Source organism: Akebia trifoliata, chromosome 3, assembly GCF_017979445.1.
Source record: "Akebia trifoliata isolate Shusen 1 chromosome 3, ASM1797944v1, whole genome shotgun sequence".
In the NCBI taxonomy this organism is placed as follows: Eukaryota; Viridiplantae; Streptophyta; class Magnoliopsida; order Ranunculales; family Lardizabalaceae; genus Akebia; species Akebia trifoliata.
The window spans coordinates 3,147,601-3,166,912 of NC_141377.1; the positions used below are offsets into that span (position 1 = coordinate 3,147,601).

The 19,312-nt window shown below is 31.3% G+C and overlaps 1 pseudogene across 1 annotated transcript; it reads right to left on the reverse strand.

Annotated features, from left to right (window-relative positions):
• Positions 1–8,422: 8,422 nt before the first annotated feature.
• On the reverse strand, positions 8,423–12,215 carry LOC147405553 (cytochrome P450 736A117-like; annotated as a pseudogene). The gene is made up of 2 exons (XR_015175989.1): positions 10,610–12,215; positions 8,423–9,317 (listed from the first exon to the last, which is right to left on the reverse strand). The product of XR_015175989.1 is annotated as a cytochrome P450 736A117-like (transcript).
• Between the last annotated feature and the right edge of the window lie 7,097 nt (positions 12,216–19,312).

The window sequence follows — 19,312 nt, forward strand, 5'->3', positions numbered from 1 at the left end:
TATAGTGAGCTATAGAGGCAATTATTAATATTAGGGAATAGTGGGAGTTACCATTGAAAGAAGAGTAATTTTTATATGAATCACATAAACATTCTTATGTTATGACAAATATAAATTTTTACAATTTGTCCTTGTTTACTGTACGTGAATCCCCCTTTTAAAGGGTAGAAGTGAAAAGATAATAAAGTTAAAAGGATATTATTGAAAGATAGATGAAGAAGAAGAAAGATAATAAAATTAAAGGGTTATCATTGAAAAAGGGAACAAAAAAGAAAGAAAATATATAAAGTTGAACCTTGAAGGATTATTATTTAAAGAAAAATTTATCAAAAAATTACATATATTTTTGTCTATTGCTAAAATACATTATCGGTATTTTTTTCGATTTCACATTTCATTACTATAAGACTATAATGCCCTTATACTCTATGACAATCACTGAAATGTCATAACATAACTGAAAAATCTTAACAAAATGTTTGATGAGTGATATGACATTTAATTAACCACACACAACGTATATTGTAATATTATTAAAAAAAAAATCATATGTCAACATAATGTGATAAATTCATTAGCTCTTAAAGGAAATTATCTCAATATTGTATTCCCCACAAATAAGTTATTGGAGTAGATCTTATGGATTTTTTTTTTCATTTTTTAAAATTTATATGATCATGAGGATATCAAAGTTCTTTACATGGTTATTTAACATAGCAATACAGTCAACATTTTAATCAATATCATATATGTAACCATATGCATAATGTTTGAATGATATACATATTTCTTTGGGGTCTATTAGCCTAATTTCTTATATAATGTTTATTTATAAATTATCAATCATTTATGAAAGTTACGTTGACAATTTATTCAAAGTTTCTCTATAAATTTTGCATGATTTGTCAACATTTTGTCCACCATGTGATGGAGATTTGAATTGAAATAGTATTTATTTAGCTTATCAAGTGGAATGATTCATTCACAACAAAGACCAAAAAAAAAAAAAAAAAAAAAGATTTTTTTAATAACGATTTGACTTTTAAATGAAGCTATAATGGAGATCTAAAATGTTAAACGAATGCTTACCTTTTTAGTCATTAAGTTGATGGACCCATGTAGAAAGAAGGAGAAAAATAAAAAAATTAATCAAGATTTGTTTTATAATGAAGATTTCAATAAATATTTTTACAATATTATCTTATAGTAAAATAAAGTCCAAAAACTAGACAACCTAGTACTTGTTCTTTAGGCTATTGATAGCTACAAATACTAAGATTGTGGTCCACAAGTTTAAATAAATTTTCTTACACTATCATCCATCATATCAAATAAAATAGGGTCCAAGAATTGGACAAGGTAGATTGTGAAATTCTTTTACTTTCACTAAAATGTCTTTTGCTTTGGATCAATTTGACTGACTTCTCAAAGAATTTTAAAACGTGTATGCTATATTTGTTAACACTGTGTTCACGATTTGTCAATCTTACATTAAGCTTTCATTGACAAGCTATCCACAAAGGTGCTAATGAGTTTTTAAGATTATGATTCACGCATATTTGTATATTGAACAAAATTTCATCTCCAAGAAAATGATTTTTCCATTTAAATCAATTTGGCTGACTATTCAAAGATTCATCAACCATTTATGTCAAATGTCTCGGCACTGTCTTCATGACTTGTCAATTTTGTATGAAGTTTTCATTGACGTTATCTACAAATGTGGTAACAAGTTTTAAGGTTGTTTTCCAAACATTTGCAACTTGTACAAATTTTTATCTCCAGTAGAATTTCTTATCCATTTGGATTAATTTGGTTTACTACTCAAAGATCTATCAATCCTTTATATCAAGTTTGTCAGCGTTATTTTCACCAATTGTCAACATTGTATGAAGTTTTTTCAACGAGTTATCCATAGATATGCTAACAAGTTTTAAGATTGTAGTCCAAACACTTCAAAATTCAAACTAATTTGCATTTGCACCAAAATGCCTTCTCTTTTGGATCAGTTTAACTAATTTTTTCAAAATTTATCAATCATATTTGACAATTTTGTTAATATTTTGTCCATATGATGATGAGAATGTCAGGGTTCTTCCGATTCATTATAACAATGAAGTCATGCTCTCTATCGATATCATATGGATAACCAAAAACATAATTTTTGAAGATTATACTTATTCTTTCTATGAAAATTTAGTTGATTTCTTCAAGAATCTTCAAAAAATCATCAAAATAAACTGAAATAGAAACAAAAAATTATCTTCTTATTACCATTTTTATAGATGCATCCTGATTACATGTCTGAGTCCAACCTGAAAATGAAAAAAAAGAAAAGAAATGCATCATTACAATCTAAACCATTTATAATAGTTTTGTGAATGTTTTACTCAAGGTTTATCAACATATATTCCATGTTTTGTCAATTATATATTAAACTTTTTCATTACATATTGTATGCTTAGTCGTCTATTTATCTTATATAACAATCTGTTAAAATTGTCGACAATAGACCTAACATATGTCAACTGTGATAACTATTATGTCAATTTATCACTGAAATTATGTCTACATATCTTTATCAATGAAATTATGTCTGTCAACAATTCGTTCATGTCATCCAAAACCTTGTGTGTTTTTTGTCGATGTTTTATCCATGAATTTTCAACTAACCAAAGCTTTAAATGCATCTCGCATGTATCGTTTTAAAACCATAGAAACATAAAAAATATCAAATACGTTCAATACAACTTTAAGTTTTCAATGAAATTGACACTGATTATCTTTCATTTAAAATGTAGACGAAAATAACCAATTGCACAAAGGTAACAATACCAAAATCACATTCACTTCCTTCGATGGTTGAAAAAAAATTAAAAACTCTTCACCTTAATCCCTTACGTAACAACTCGTTAATACGAATGAAGTAGAGGAGAAAGAAGAAGATGACGATAATATTCGGTCTGTACTTACTCGCACGAACAAAAAAAGAAGAACATAGAAGAAGAATATGAAAATAAAAGAAGATGATGATGAGTGAAGCTTATAAAATAAGCTTGTATCCACTATCTTCTCTCTCTTACTTACACTTGTGAAAAGTTTCTATCAAGCCAAAAATCTAACTTCACTTTTGAGGGCAATTTTGTCTCACACGGAAAATACTATAATATTTTGGAAATACATCATAAATCAATAATGGTCTGATAAAAAAAAATAAGGTAATTTTTTTTGCAAATTTCCCTTCTTAGAATGGAGGGTAGAAGAGGATGAAATGCAATAAAGTAGGAACGTATTTCTTGAAGAAGGGAAGAAGAGAAAAGGCAATAAAATTAAAAGTTATCCTCGAGATTCAAGGTGAAATTAAATCTCAACCACTAATAATAAAATATAAAGATTGAGACAAAGGGAGGGGACAAGTACAATCATCTTATTTTATTCTTAGATAATTAATTAAACTTTTTGAGATTTTGATTTTCTATTTACTAAGATATTCCTAATTCAAATGGGAATCTTAAGATCCAACTATAGATAATAAGGTACAAAACTAATAGATTGATGTGACAAGACTTCTTACCCATTTAAAAGTGTATCCCAATAGATCCCAATCATCACACAAAAATTCCCAAACTATTGTTAAAGACTTGAATCAAACAAAAATATAAATTTTAAGATCCAACTGTAAAGAATAAGATACTAAACTAATAGATTGATGTGATAGGACCTCTAACTCATCTAAAAATGGATCCCAATAGGCCCCAATCATCCCACAAGTATTCTAAAACTATTGTTAAAAGACTAAAATTTCTAACAATAGTCATTGATTCCACAATGTTCAAAGTTCGAATCATGTACGTTCACAAACCAACACATTATACAACCTTAAACAGTGCGGGTTGCTAGATATTGAAACAAATAAGAAAATATAACCTAGTAGCCAAAAAAAAACAGATGAGATACCCTTGAAATCGGTCCTAAAACTATCATAGCTTTGGGCTGTAATATTTTTCTTAATGATGATCCATGGCATAATTCAATCGAGTAAATTAAAAAGCAAGAGAAAGAAAATAGAAAATTCAAAATAATGATCAAGTAATCGCTCCTAGCATAAAAATTGTGATCAACTATGGATTATCAATAAAGTCGGTTCCAGCCTTCAATGGATCGAGTTTGAATTGATCTTGTGATTGATTTGTCAAAACTATTTACGTTCCTCTCAACACCAAAATATCGAAAACACTTTAATAAATTGAAACAATTTTAGGGAGAATAATAATGAATTTTTTTTCAATTGGACTGTTTGATTGAGTCTGTACAAAAAGTGATAAATCAATTCCTATAAATAAATTAATGGTCAAAAATTTACCCTTTTAAATTCGAAAGTCATGAGTCAATAGTTTTCAAGGCAACTTTTGGTAAAAGGTCTTGAGTACAAAATAATAATAATAATTTCTTTTAGTCTGAAAAAGTGCCAACTGTTGGAATCAATCCCAACATTAAAATTTTCAAATGCAGTATTTTAAAAACTTATAGAGAGGCAAAATTGATCATAGAAAATTAGATTTATTATAACTAGATTTTGATTACATTGGACATAATGAGTTCATATAAACTCAGACAAATACCATCAAGGAAGTGCAATGCATATATATATATATATATATATATATTATATATATATATATATATATATATATATATATATAATGCTTATTATAACAAGTAAGGATATGTAAATTAAGTCATACGTTCACGCACAATCACGACTATTTAAATGCAACATCCAGTAGTTGGGATTATTTTAGAGACATATAATTATAATCCCTTGTTTAGTAGCTCATTAATACATCATTGTACAACAATAAAAGTAAGGTAGATGGGAAAAAAGAAGGAAGAAAGAAGACGATGCTCTGAACTCCGATCACACTGATGGAGAAAATGAAAGAAGAAGAAGATGATGACAATGTCTGGTTATACTCACTTGCATGGATGATGTAGAAGAAAAAGAAGATAAAAGAAGATGATAAGGGAAGCTTGTAAAGCAAGCTTTGTCCTCTCTATTCTCTCTCCTAACCTAGATAAGTCTCATTATAAGGGATATGATCAGATTCTTTTGTCCCAGAATCTCTTTATTCAATCAAATGCATTTTTAAAAAAAGAGAGATTGAGAGCTCATGGAAATACTTTGAACTAGTCGAGGAGATTTAAATGTTGGCTTCCTCCTTCACAACATGTAGTTTTGAATATTTCTTTTGGAGGGAATCTAATATAGCGATGGACTTTTTAGCAAAGTTGGATTCCTTCAAAGTGGACTTTGTTGTAACTGAGGATGTATCTTGCATTCCTCAAGAGTTAACAAGAATCTTGATTGAGGATTTATGTTATATTTATTCTCGTTGATTTATCTTAGGGAGGGGTCCCTTCAATCCCAGCTTATTAATAAATAAATAAAAGTCTCTATCAAGTAAGAAATCTAACTTTACTTTTGATGGTAATTTTTTCATACACACAAAATATTATAATGTATTGAGAATATACCATAACCCAACAATGGCCTGGTAATAAACAAAAATAAGTGTAATTTTTGGTAAATTTCATTTCTTAGAATGGAGGCTTGAAGATGATGAAAGGCAATAAAGTTAGAAAGATATCATTGGAAAAGAGGAGAAGATAAAAGACAATAAAATTAAAAATTATCCTCAAGATTCATAGTGAGATTAAATCTCAACTACTATTTACAGATTATAAAGATTGAGACAAAGGTGGAGGACAAGTACAATCATCTTGTTTTATTCAATAGATATTTACTTAAGCTTTTTGAGACTTTAATTTTCTATTAACTAAGAGATTCCAAGATCAAACAAGAAAATAAATCTTAAGAACCAGTAGTAGAGAATAAGGTACAAAACTAATAGATTGATGTGATAGGATATTTCTCACATTTTAGATATGATTCTCTCCTCCAAACCTAAACGAACTCTAACAGTTCCCAACCTCTAAATCACTATTCGTGTCTCTAATTCACTATTCACCTAATTAAAAAACAATAAACCTATTATTGGCAACCCAACTTTACTTATAACACCCCAAGTTAAATATATAAATTTGTTTTACTTGTTACACCTCAAGTTAAATACTAAATAAAAATTAAAAATTGCAATTGGCAACCCAACTTTGTTACACTCCAAGTTAAATATTAAAAAATATACATATATAGACAACCCAATTTTACTTGCTATCAAATATTTAAAAAGAAAGTAAAAAATGTTATTGGCAACCCAACTTTACTTGTTACACCCCAATTTAAATAAAATATAAAAATCCACCAATAGTATGAGAAATCATATTTGATCTGATCATCTTATGTTTAGGAGAAAAATAAAAATATATACATTTAAATTAATTTAAAAAAAAAAAATGAATAATCATGATCAAACTTATTTTTTATTACAATTTTTTGTCGAATTTGGTCGAAAAATTGATTAAATATGAGTTTAACATATTTTTATAAATATTTATTAAAAAAATAAAAAAAATTAAATAATAAGAATTGAAAATAAATAAGGGACAAAAATTATATTTAAAACATATTTTTATTGAAAAAGAAAAGTAAGAATGGCATTTATGTAAAATGATGGGGACACAATTGGTATTTGTACAAGATGAATAGCAAAATAGAGACCATCTCTATTTATTTTTTTGCTTTGTTTCCAATTCTAGAGATGTGAACAGTGATTTAGAGGGTGTGTCAAAAATAAAGAGACCGATTGGATCTTGGTTGAGAGATCTCTATCTCTAAATATAAGGGTATAGAGACTGGTTGGAGTTGCTTTAAAAGTGGATCCCAATAGGCCCCAATCTCACACAAATATTCTGAAACTATTCTTAAAGACTTAAATTTCTTACAACAACATCATTGATTCTACAATCCACAATGTTAAAAGTTCAAATCATGTACATCGACAAAACCAAAACATTATACAACTTTAAATAGTGTGGATAGCTGGAACAAATAAGAAAATATAACCTACTAGCAAAAAAAAAAACATGTATTTTCAAACTGATGACATATGACCTCGGTCTTGAAACTATCACAGCTTTGGGCTAAATATTTTTTCTCAACGGTGATCTATAGCATAATTCATTCAAGTAAATTAAAAAGCAAAAGAAAGAAAGTAGAAAATTCAAAATATCGATCAAATAATATTCTCCCCTAGCACAAAAATTGTGATCATGTACGGACTATCAATAAAGTCAGCTCCAGCATACACTGGATCAAGTTTAAATTGATTTTGTGATTGATTTCTCAAATCTATTTACACTCCTCTCAACACCAAAATATCGAAACACTTTAATAAATTGAAACCATTGTAGGGAGAATAATATTAATGTTATGCAGAAGCGTAACAATAGTAAAGATGAAAAAGCAAAATGAACACATAAGATTTATGTGATTCAATAAATTGCCTACGTTCACAGAGGAGAGAAAAAATACACTGTCAACGATAAAAAATATAGGCTCTTCTTCCATGGCCGCAAGGAACCTCGTAAATCAAAAACAATAATAAAATCCTACTTGAAAATATTATGTATATGGGTCCCGTTCGCCACCCTTAGTTTTACCACACACTTTAACAAACGCGTTTTGTCTTACATGGGTTAGAAGTTTCGGAATGAGCTGATTTTTGGTGAGGATGATCTCTATGGTGAGTAGATCATCCTCACCAAAAATCAGCTCATTCCAAAACTTCTAACCCCATCAAAATTGATTTACAAAAAATGGACGGTCCACGATTTTTCAACGTGTAAACATGGGGCTAAACATTTCGGAGTGGGCTGATTTTTGGGGAGGATGATCTTCTAATCATAGAGATCATCCTCACCAAAAATCAGCTCATTCCAAAACTTCTAACCCATGTAGGACAAAAAACGTTTGTTAAAATGTGTGGTAAAACTTAGGGTGCTGAACATTTCCCTATATATATATATATATATCTCCTCTGGGGCACTGTCCCCTGAACCCCCGTGTGGGACCAATCAAGTAACCTAACCTGGGACCTTTCCCTCTCGCTCTAGGAGCCCATTCCACATCAAGAAAGGTAGCTTTTGATATTGCCTTGCCTCTTGAAGTCTAAGTCCAATAAGAATACTGGACATCTCACAACAAATAACTGTTTTTTTCAATTAGTCTATTTGATTGAGTTGTGTACAAAATGTGATCAATCAATTCTTATAAATAATTGATCAAAATTTGCCTCAAACACCCTTTTAAATTCAAAAGACATGAGTCAATAGTTTTGAAGGCAACTTTGGATAAAAGGTCTTGAGTACAAAATAATAAGAACAATTTCGTTTAATCTAAAAAAGTGCCAACCGTTGGAATCAATCCCAACTTTAAAATTTTCAAATGCAAAGTCTTTCATAGTGGCAAAAACGATTATAGAGAAATAGATTTATTATAACTAGATTTTGATTACATTGGATATAATGAGTTCATATAAAATCACACAAATACCATCAATGAAGTGCAATGTACATAATTGCTTATCATAACAAGTGATATCCCTAGACTCATGGAAATTAACTCATACGTTCACACACTATCCCGACTACTTAAATGTGACATCCAATAGTTGGGATTTATTTTAGAGACATATAATAACGTCTTCTACATCTAATAAGATATATTCTTCGTGCTAATTATACCGCACGAAGCATGACAGTAAGAACAAGACTAGATTTCTTGGGAGCTGTAAGCCCAACACCTTCACACATGTCTAAATCATTCCCATTCATTCCATCTGGTAAGGCCCAATCAAATTCATTTAGAAGATTAGCAAGTGCAAGCTCAACTGCAGATATTGCAAAGTGAGCTCCAGGGCACCCTCTCCTCCCTCCCCCAAATGGGATCAATTGAAAATGTTTTCCTCTAAAATTGATTGAATTATCCACAATAGTCATGAATCGCTCTGGCTTAAATTCCTCAGGATCCTCCCACGACATTGGATCTCTTCCAATTGCCCACACATTGATGATAAGTGTTGTCTTGGCAAGAATATCGTAACTTTGTATTTTTGTATTTTCTATCGATTCATGGGGGAGAGATAATGGAAGGGAAGGATGCAATCGAAGTGTCTCTTTGATCACTGCTTTCAAGTAGTCCATTTTCTCTATGTCATCTTCTGTGACCTTTGATTTTCCTTTAGTAATTTCTCTTATTTCCTTTTCTACTTCCTTCATCACTTCTGGGTGCCTTAAGAGCTCAGCCATTGCCCATAGTAGGGTTATAAATGTTGTTCAGTTCCAGCGACAAACAAGTCCTGCATGGAAAATAATAGAATAGTGTGTATCGTCTTTAATTTACACGTAAAAAATCGTGTGCAAGAAACAACAATAATAATAAAATAAAAATACATCAAAAATAAAGAAAGAACAAGATACAAAATTTATGTGGTTCAGTAAGATTGTCAACATCCATGGGCGACGATAAAATGCTATTTTTGTTCTTTTAATGTATTGAGAATTATTAATAAAACATGTGTCATTATCATGGATCTAACAATTACTCACATATTATATGCATATATTATTAGGAAATATTTGAAATACCCCTTATGTTTTCAAACTGATGAAGGCGTGCTCCACTTAACCTTTGTCTTCTCTTAAAGACAAATGTAACCAAGATCCTAAGATTTTCTTCTCAAAATCAGACATCGTAAAGCTCATCAACCTCTATAATAAATTATTTATAATCTAATCAACTCGTCTTCAATGTAGTGTTTTCACCCTTGCCTTAAATCCTTATAGAAAACTCTTATTTCTTTCCAAAAAATTTGTCGTCTTTTATTTCTCCAAAAATCATATCTTAATCTTGAGGCTTGAAAACATAAGCGAAAATGACTGGTTTAGGGAAGAAAAATCAAGTGTATTTTACCAAAGGTTGAAGATGGGGTTTTTTAGGTCATTTTTTATTTGTCTATTAGGAAAGACCATGGTTAAGGGGGCATGTCATCAGTTTAAAAATATAGGGGCAACTCAAATATTCACCAAAATGAGGGGTATGCACCCCGACAACTCTGATTTGATTTGACATCCAACGAGATTGGTAGGACCGTTTGAGCATCTCCAATGGTCTCTCAAATTGGGATAGCAATTCCAAATTTTGAAATAACCTCTCAAAAATGCACTCCAATACAAATCTCAAATGGTGTCTCAAATATAACATATGCTAATACCGATGCCATGCTTGGCATTGGTTTTACCATATCTCATAATTTGCTAAAGTAACTTTTAGGTTATAAAAGGTGCCTTTAAAATTATTTTTTGACGAAATTTCCATCAAAACAAATGAAAAAGTACTTTTGGAGATAGTTTGTTTTTTTTATTTATCAAATTGCCATCCAAAGCAGACAAATGGCAATTTTTTTTAGACAATGCATTGGAGCACATCGTTTAAAATTTGACATTATTTTACTTTTTAGTCTCAAAAAATAGAATTACTAAGCATAATTTTAGCATTACAATTGGAGATGCTCTTAGAAAGTCAATCCCACCTGAACTATATAAATACCAAAGACAAGGCCATTAAGAGAGGGAGCTCCTTAATACATACCAAGATTATCCCTTTGATGTGATCTCTTGTGAAAGGAAAACTGATAGAAGTCCTCTCGAACTCTAAGCAAAATGTCCACAAAATCTTCTTCTTCATCTTCACCTTTACCTTCGCCGCTTGCTCTCTGCCTCCTTTGTATATGTTCTTCAACTACTCCATCAATAAATGCATCAAATTCTTTGAAGTTTTTCTCCACCCTTGCATCGAAGCCATTAAATTTATTCACCCAAGCAAGCCATGGTATCAACTCCCCAATGTCGAATTCACCCATCAAAACTCCAACCTCGGCAATCATATCTTTAAACCTACTCCCACCATATTTCTTCCCAAGAGAAGCCCTACAAATAATATCATTAGTGAGTGAAGCAAGCATTTCACTCAAATCCACCAACCCCAATTGTGCTTTGATATCCTCTACCATTAATGTTGTCTCTTCCTCTCTCACAAATCTAAACGATTGAACGCTTTTCGCACTTAGAAGTTGTACAACGCACATCTTTCGGACCTGCCTCCAATACTCACCATAAGGTGCATACGCTATATCCTTGTGGTTGTAAGTCATTCGCTTGGAGACGTTCGATACCGGTCTGCTGGAGAAGACAAGATCATGGTTGGTCAGGATCTCTCGAGCCTCACTAGGAGACGAGACGACAAGTGTTGGTACACGTCCCACATGTAACAACATGAGTGGACCATGCTTTTGAGCTAGGGATCGGAGACTGCGGTGGGGGGAAGGAGCCAAGTTGGTGAAGGTTGCCTATAAGTGGGAGCTTCCATGGCGAAGGTGGGAAGCTGTAGATGTTGATTGGACGTTTATTGAAAATAAAGAGAAAGGAAAAGAGAAGGAAAGAGAGCAAGAAGAACATGGGTCTCATCTCTAGTTGCTCTAGCCATTGTAAAAGTGCATGAGACATTTTGTTTCTCTTGTGAGCTTCTCACATAATGCTCTCCTATTTATATTTGTTGGCCTGAGAGTAGTTATGGTTGTGGAGTAATAAAAATAAGAGTCCAGATCATATGCACCGAACTGGAGGATTGAAACCCTCCTCCCACACCTCAACACATGCCACCTAAGCCACAATCCAATGAAATTTTAGTCATTAAATCCTTGGATTATGGCTTACGTGGCTTGTGTGTAGGTGTGGAGGAGGGTTTTGATCCTCGACCTTGGGTGCAAACAATTTTGGACTCTAAGTAGAAGACATTAAAAGTATGCACCCTGTTCCGAGGTTAGAAATCCTCCTCACACCTCAAACATTTCTCTCCAAATGCATTAAATTAATGTGACTACCCATGCGGCATACTCAATCGACTCCCCCTAACATGACTTGCGTTAGAACCATAGATCTGCACTCCTCAGGATATACAATTGCCTTTTTATGGGGATGTGCAGTTATGTATCCCAAGAAGTGCAGATCTACAATTCTCGCACATGTTACATCAGTGGGGTCGATTGAGTCTGCCACGTCGGGTAGTGAGATTATCACTAGTCAAATTAAATTGATTTTATTTACAAATCCTACACTTCCCAATTTATGTCTTTCAATCATACGTACAATTAATCTCTCTTTCCTGTTGTAACTCACCTCGACATTGTTATTGTTTACAAACATTGCCCCTCTAAAATGCATGTGAATATGTTGTTATTTATTTATTTATTTATTTTTTTCAAATATAAAATTAGAAAGTTCTATTGAAACATGTTAATTATTTATTTTTTAAAATTTTAAAAAAAAAATTTGGATGTTGTTTTTAATTTAAATAAGAAATCGAGAGTCCTATTGAAATGTTTGGGTTCTTTTTAATTTAAGTAAAAATTAGAGAATCCTATCGAAACGTGGTTCGTTCTACCAAAAGAATCTTGCTAATTTAATTTCTTTGGAGAGAATCCTAGTGGCAATGTTTGAGGTGTGGGAGGAGGATTTCTAGCCTCCACCTCAGGACTCAAAAAATAAAGTGTTATTTTCAATTACTTAAAACACATGTTTCTTTGTAGCTAAAGTTAGAAGCTTGTCTCTTAATGCTTATTTCGGTCCCAACGAAAATGAAAAATCCCGTCTACAAAAGTAGTATAAAAAATAAAATTGTTCTAAAAGAATTTTGATTCTCTAGCAAATGAATACAAACTTCTTGTAAAAGGGAGATTATACAAGATCTAGGTTTTTTTTTTTTTTTTAAACCCAGATACAACCTTCCTATTAAAGCTACTTAATCATGGATTTAAATCTTGGTTTCTCATCTCGTTCACAAACGATATCAAGAAGACTCAGATGAGACATTACATTTTGCCAAATCTATGCATAATTAAGGAGGACAAGAAAAGGGGGAAAGTAGCATATCTCCTCTTTAATTTGAGCCTCATTCAACGATTCATCAGGATCTTGAAAGATTTTTGAAATTGTGATCGAAGTTGTGTTGAATAATTCTAATAATATCATGTATGTGTGGGTTGTGGGGTATTTCATGTACTCAAGGGATTTGGGCGAGATATTGTGCTCTTAGAAGCCAGTTGCCTTGCCCCCTAGTTAGACCTAGGGGTTCAAACACCCAGGTCATAAAAAAAAAATCTAATAATACTATTGTTAAATATATGAAAAATATTATTTAAAAATGTGCCTCTTTCTCTAGCATTTTGCATCATTTATCTATTCTCAATATAAAACAAGGGTTTTCACAATAATTTTATCTTTAAGTTCTGATCCAAAATATAAAAATTATTTAAAAAATATTAAAATTAAATGTATTAAACTTTTTAACTATTATGAATACAATATAGATGTAGTTGGTAACATTATTAGTATACAAGTGTATTGTTCTTCTGTTGTTAAATCATCAATTTACGTAGATTATTATTTAGAATTAGGACTCCTTCTACCCAAAGTAGCTCAATGTTTAAGTTACAACGTTTTACATTCTGACTCATTAAAGATTTATGATGAGGAGACACTGAAATCGCCTCGACCCCCTTTATCCGCTTGCTAAATAGCGAATAGGGGTTCAATTACACAAATTGAGGATTTTTAAAGAATAAAGAGTCGCCACCTAGTTTAGGTCTAAGAATCATAGATAACTCCAAAATGGATCGATTTGGTCCACGAATAATGGGTAAGGGGTCAAATTACGGGTTTCAAAAAGTGTTAGGCACTAAACCCGCCTGATCAAGATGATCAATCTCTATTACGATCCAAAAATATCTTACGGTCAACATTCAAAGACTAAAGGTCAAACTAAGGTCCAATCATCATCAAATCACATCGAATTTACTAAACAAATCCTACGGTTAAAATAATTATATGATTTCTTGAATATCATATAATAGAATCCCATGATTTAATAGGGTCTACGTGACACCAAAAATTTAGTAAATCGATTCAGTCACATTTAGAAGAATGTGAAATCAATTTTTAATGTCATATAAACAAAATTAATGAATTGGCTCATTGAAGACATTTTATCAAAGAAAATTTGATTTTTGAATCACCACGTGTACTAAATTAGTGAGTTGACCCACACATTTGTTATCAAAGAAATCTTGATTCTATGAATTGTCACGTGCATTAAAATCAATGAGTTGACTCACACATTTTTAACCAAAGAAATTTGATTTTTGAATTGTTACGTGTACTAAAATCAGTGAGTTAACTCACAAATTATTAATCAATAAAATCTTGATTTTTTGAATGGCCACATGTATTAAAATCAGTGAGTTAACCTACAAATTATTAATCAAATCTTGATTTTTTAAATTGCCACGTGTATTAAAATCAGTAAATTGACTCACATGCCTAATTTCATAGAAAATTTTGTTTTAAAATTTTCAATGTACGCAAAATCAGTAAGTCTACTCAACAATTTTAATTAATGAAATTCAATTTTTTAAAATTGCCACACGTGCGTCCAAAATCAGTGAGTTGACTCACATGTCTAATTTCATAGTAAATTTCGATTTGGAATTTTCAATGGACACAAAAATCAGTGAGTTGACTCGTTGATTTTTATTGAGAAAATCGATTTTTATTTTTATTTTTCGTGTACACCAAAAAATTATGAGTAGATTAATATCAACATTAATGAGTTGGCCCAATAACATTAAAAATCGACGAATCAACCCAATAAATATCAACACCTACTGAACCGATCCACCAACTTAATATTAACAAGTTAACCAATCAATTTATCAACAAAAAAATGGGTGAATCGATCCACTAATATTTTAGAATTGTAAAGATTGTCATCAGTACCACGCATACCCCAAAAATCGACGAATTAATTTAAATGCATACGCAATCAAGAAACAATAAAAAAGAGTATAAAAAAAAAAGAAGTTACCTTCGCCGAATAATTTCAGATGCTTGAATTCCTTCAAAAAAGAACCTAGAAATAGCTTATGACCACTTATTGGTTCAAAATCGTGATGAATATGGCTTGATGTTTAACTGTCTAGGATTCTTTTAAAAAAAATTACTGAATAAAATGTTGCGATGACTTGGGCGTGAACATCGAGTTCAAGAGAGTCCAAAGGTGGCTATTGAAGGTGACAAAGCCGATCTAAAACGAAGGTCTTTTTTTTTTATATAGAGTTAAAAACAGCAAAGAAAACGTCTAAAACATGGTGAAGGACAGCAAAAGAAACATTTTTTTTTTTTGAGTTGCTGGTTTTTAATGGAGAAGAAAATAGAGAGTTGCTATTTTTTTTTATTTGCTGTTTTAGAGATTTAAAAAAAAAAAAAAAGCAAAGAAAACGTCTAAAAATGTGGTAAAAGACAGCCAAGAAAACGTTTTTGTTTTTTCCTTTGAAATGGTTGTTGTTTGATGGTTGAAGGAGGAGATGAAGCACCCAAAAACGTCTCTATTTTTTTCCTTTAAAATGGTCGTTGTTTAATGGTAGAAGGAGGAGATGGAGCAGCCAAAACGTCTCTGTTCAATATCAGATGTAATCTGTGACGACAAGTGATCTACTAGCGATTGTAATAGTGCATGAGACATTTACTTGTGCTTTTCATTTACTTAAAATGTATGTTTTGTTGTAGCTAGATTTAAAAGCTTATCTCTTGATGCCTTTTGGAAAAGCCCATATACAAAACTAATATAAAAAAACAAAATTGTTATAAAAGGATTGTTCTTCTCTATCAAATGAATAAGCTCTACAAAAGTAAATATAAAAACAAAATTATTATAAAAGAATTGTCCATCTCTATCAAATGAATACAAACTTCTTTTAAAAGAGAAATTAGACAAGTGGTACTTTTACCCAAATAAAAACTTTCTTTTATACCTACTTAATCATGGATTTAAATTTCGGTTTCTCATCTCATTCATGAACAATATCAAAATGACTCAGAGAGACATCATATTATCTTGAATGAGATATTCCAGTTTTTCCAAATCTATATATGACAAAGGAGAAGAAAATGGAGAACCAGCCATGTTTTTTAAACCATGATCTAAGATTGTGTTTGATAAAAAAAAAAAATAGGGCTTAAAATGGGTTGGATTTTATCTGAAATTTGAGTCCACCAAATCCGAATTTAACGGGTTTGGAATCATCAAATATATTCGAATAAAAATATGATTCAGATATGGGTTGATGTCCCTTGATCCAAGTCAGATCCGGGTTAGATACAAATTCATTCCTATATCCGCCAAGATTCAAATAATATATTACTTTGCCAGTTATATTTTTATAGTTTTGAAGTTATCATCCATCAATCAATAATAGTTGGGTGTAGTGGTTAAGATCTCTCTTCAAAATGGAAAGGTCTTCGGTTCAAGTCACCATTTGACTATATTTTAACAATTTTATTTGAAATAAACTTAAATGATTTGTTATAATCCAATCCGACCGACTCAAATCAATTAATTTGATCGTATCAGATCCGGATATCGATTTGATGAAAGTCAGATATGGTTTTAACTATTAGGATCCGAGTTGGATTTGGATCCCGATATGAATCCGAATAAAAAATTCAAATATGAATATGGACATAATCGTATCCAGACTATATCCGACCTGTTTTAAGCCCTAGTTTGGAAAGGAAAGGTATCTCAAATATTCATCAAAAAGTGGAGGTTATGTCTAAATCTTCCAAAAGTCAATAATGAAGATGGGCAAAGTGAGATTTAAAGGATCCAGCCAAAAATCCCTTGATTTTTCCTCAAAATCCATCATCTTCAAGCTTTTTTTATATATAAAAATAAAAGAGCTATTATTGTCACACCAACTTTTACTAACACCATCTCAAGATGTGTGCTAATCCTTTCGTGATTTACGTATGAATTGAAGTGGTTTTAAGATTTTTTTTTTTTTTTTCAAATTAAGTCAAGAAATACGGGCAGGGTCTATCAAAGGTCTAGGAAAAACCTTTGAAATGTGAATTATTAAACTCATTAATGACATCTTATTATTACAAACATGAAACGCCAAAATATTTAAATTCTTAAAACCAACACTAACTGTTTTGTAAGTAAATCATCTTTGATGGGGGGACGGTATATGGGACAACAATTGTGACAATATCCATGACAACGGTTATCATTTTTTTGTAAGGGGAAATGTTCAGCACCCTAAGTTTTACCACACACTTTAACAAACGTTTTTTGTCCTACATGGGTTAGAAGTTTTGGAATGAGCTGATTTTTGGTGAGGATGATCTCTATGATTAGAAGATCATCCTCCCCAAAAATCAGCCCATTCCGAAATGTTTAACCCCATGTTTACACGTTGAAAAATCGTGGACCGTCCATTTTTTGTAAATCAATTTTGATGGGGTTAGAAGTTTTGGAATGAACTGATTTTTGGTGAGGATGATCTCCTCACCATAGAGATCATCCTCACCAAAAATCAGCTCATTCCGAAACTTCTAACCCATGTAAGACAAAACGCGTTTGTTAAGTGTGTGGTAAAACTTAGGGTGCCGAACGGGACCCTTTTGTAAGTAAACTACCTTTGATGGGGTTACCAAGAAGATCATCCTCACCAAAAATCAGCCCATTCCAAAACTTCTTACCCAATTAAGACAAAAATTGTCACTTGAACCGCCCCAAACACGGGGATAGAAGCTCTCATATTTAAAGGGGTATTATTGGAGTGCCAAGTTTCATTTTTAAGTTTGGGAGTTATGTGGAAGTTTGATGGCCGTCCAATCTTCAAAATTTGGATCTAGTTCAAAAGAAATTGTTTTCTGATTCTATTTTTATTTTTATTTGTTTTAGCTGAGTTTTGAATGAAATTTAGAGGACTGATGTGATGTTGGATTTCTGATGTGGTAATCCATTTGAGCAAATGGGTAATCATGCAGGTTGATGTTATAGGGCCAAACCTTGGATCAAGTCCACTTTAACCTTTAAACTTGATGTAAGTAGGGTTATTTTGGTAAAAGAGCAATCAATGACCCTATAATCAAGGTGATTAGTTTTCAAAAGGAATAAAAAAAAAATCGTACATAATCTTTAAAAACTCTTTAATAAATATTTTAAATTACAAATAAACCCTTTTGATGCATACCGATGTGCTCATACTGTTTTTTTAACTTATTTTACAGAGAGAGAGAGAGATCATTCTTACTAAGGGTGATTGAGTTCAAATATGGATTATTAAATTGGCAATCTAGCACCATAGCCCTCTTGATATCATGAAAAAACTCATATCCTAAAGTAAAATTGGACTTGATCCAAGGTTTTGGAAATAAACACTTATCGAACTTCTACCAAACTCCCAAATTTAAAATTAAAATTTAATGGTAAAAAATAACTTTAAAAAAAAAAAATTTAAGTTCATAGAATTTTGTGATCTACATCCTCGTGGCATCTGATCACGTTTTTGGATGTCAAAGGTGAGCTCAACGACCCTTGTAAGATTTGAAATCACCATGTTAGTAAGACTAGACTTAAGGTGGTGTTTGTTTGCGCTATTTTTCAGTGCTTATTGCTGAAAAAAATTAAATTCAGCACTTTTGTCAAAATAGCGCGTTTGTTTACTTGTGCTTATTGCTGAAATAAGTGAAAAAAATTCAGCACTATTTTGATGCTGAAAAAAAGTGCTGAAGCGGTAAGCACTTCGCTTTTTTCAACACGGACAAGTATGCCCTTTGTTTTTTTGAGCATGGACAAGTATGCCCTTATTCTTAAAAGGATATTACCTCTTATATCCCATGGATAAGTATATAAACACCTCACAAATTAATAAACCCACACCATAGCTAAATTATTTTGTCTTGTATGGGTTAAAAGTTTTGGAATGAGTTGATTTTTGGTGATGATGATCTCTACAATGAGGAGATCATCCTCACAAAAAATCAGCACATCTTGAAACTTCTAACCCTATCAAAACAAGTTCAAGAACCGTAAATTATCCCTTTTTTTTTTTTTGAAAACTATTTTTAACGAGTTAGAAGTTTCAAAATAGACTGATTTTTGGTGATGATGATCTCTAGACCATATAGACCATCCTCACTAAAAATTTGCTCATTCCAAAAACTTTAACCCATATAAAACAAATAAAAAATGGCTATAGTGTGGGATGTCCTTATTAATTCATAGGGTGCTTTTATAATTACACATCCTTCATTTCCATCGAAAATTATTCATCCAAAATTAAGTTCTTTTAAAGTTGATTTCAAATTTTGGTGACTTGTATGACATTATTATTTTTAATTTGAAATTTGTGGGTTTTTATAAATAGAAATTATTATTTATAAATTGAAG